Here is a 1,901-nt window from a genome sequence, read left to right as displayed (position 1 = left end):
CTCCAGACACAGCGCCCCCTCCGGAGAGGGAGACCTCCAGACACAGCGCCCCCTCCGGACAGGGAGACCTCCAGACACAGCGCCCCCGCCGGACAGAGAGACCTCCACACACAGTGCCCCCTCCGGACAGGTAGACCTCCAGACACAGCGTCCCCACCGGACAGGGAGACCTCCAGATACAGCGCCCCCTCCGGACAGGGAGACCTCCATACACAGCGCCCTCTCTGGACAGGTAGACCTCCAGACACAGCGCCCCCTCTGGACAGGAAGACCTCGAGACTCAGCGCCCCTTCCGGACAGGAAAACCACCGCACAAGTGCCCCTTCCGGACAGGGAGCGCAGCATTAAAATAAAGCCAAATGCTGCAGAGATGAGCAAATGAAGTCAAAGGAGGGATAAGTGAGGGAGAGGGTGACGATAGGGAGAGCCAGAGGCTCCCAGGTGGCTCTCACATCCATCATTATGAAGTGCTTCGAAAGGCTAGTCCTGGCACGAATCAATTCCAGCCTCCCGGATTACTGGATCCACGGCAATTTGCCGATCGCAGCAACAGGTCCACAGCAGATGCCATCTCCCTGGCCCTGCACTCAACCCTGGAACATCTAGATAACAAGGACACCTATGTCAGACTCCTATTTATTACTACAGCTCAGCCTTCAACACCAGTGTTCCCACAAAACTTCCTAACTCACAGACCACAATCAGTAAGGATAGGCAACAACACGTCCTCCACGATCATCCTCAGCACCGGTGCCCCACAAGGCTGTGTTCTCAGCCCCCTGCTATACTCCTTGTACATCTATAACTGTGCGGCCAAATTCCTCTCCAATTCGATTTTCAAGTTTGCTGACGACACCACCATTGTTGGTCGGATCTGAAACAATGATGAGACAGAATACAGGAATGAGATAGAGAATCTGGTGAACTGGTGCAGCGACAATAATCTCTCCCTCGATAACAAAACGAAGGAGATTATCATCGATTTCAGGAAGCGTAACGGAGAACATGCCCCTGTCTACATCAATGGGAGTCATGATGTGGAGATGCCGGCGTTGGACTGGGGTAAGCACAGTAAGAAGTCTCACAACACCAGGTTAAAGTCCAACAGGTTTATTTGGTAGCCAATACCATAAGCTTTCGGAGCGCTGCTCCTTCGTCAGATGGAGTGGTCTCTGTTCTCCAACAGTGCACAGACACAGAAATCAAGTTACAGAATACTAATTAGAATGCAAATCTCTACAGCCAGCCAGGTCTTAAAAGGTACAGATAATGTGGTTGGAGGGAACATTAAACACAGGTTAAAGAGATGTGTATTGTCTCCAGACAGAACAGCTGGTGAGATTATGCAAGACCAGGGGCGAGCTGTGGGGGTTACTGATAATGTGACATAAATCCAACATCCCGGTTTAGGCCGTCCTCATGTGTGCGGAACTTGGCTATCAGTTTCTGCTCAGCAACTCTGCGCTGTCGTGTGTCGTGAAGGCCGCCTTGGAGAACGCTTACCTGAAGATCCAAGGCTGAATGCCCGTGACTGTTGAAGTGCTCCCCCACAGGAAGAGAACAGTCTTGCCTGGTGATTGTCGAGCGGTGTTCATTCATCCGTTGTCGTAGCGTCTGCATGGTTTCCCCAATGTACCATGCCTCGGGACATCCTTTCCTGCAGCGTATCAGGTAGACAACATTGGCCGAGTTGCAAGAGTATGTACCGTGTACCTGGTAGATGGTGTTCTCACGTGAGATGATGGCATCCGTGTCGATGATCCGGCACGTCTTGCAGAGGTTGCTGTGGCAGGGTTGTGTGGTGTCATGGTCACTGTTCTCCTGAAGGCTGGGTAGTTTGCTGCGGACAATGGTCTGTTTGAGGTTGCGTGGTTGTTTGAAGGCAAGAAGTGGGGGTGTGG

The sequence above is a fragment of the Mustelus asterias genome, chromosome 3 (assembly GCF_964213995.1).
Source record: "Mustelus asterias chromosome 3, sMusAst1.hap1.1, whole genome shotgun sequence".
NCBI classification, from domain to species: Eukaryota; Metazoa; Chordata; class Chondrichthyes; order Carcharhiniformes; family Triakidae; genus Mustelus; species Mustelus asterias.
This window is presented reverse-complemented; position numbering follows the sequence as displayed.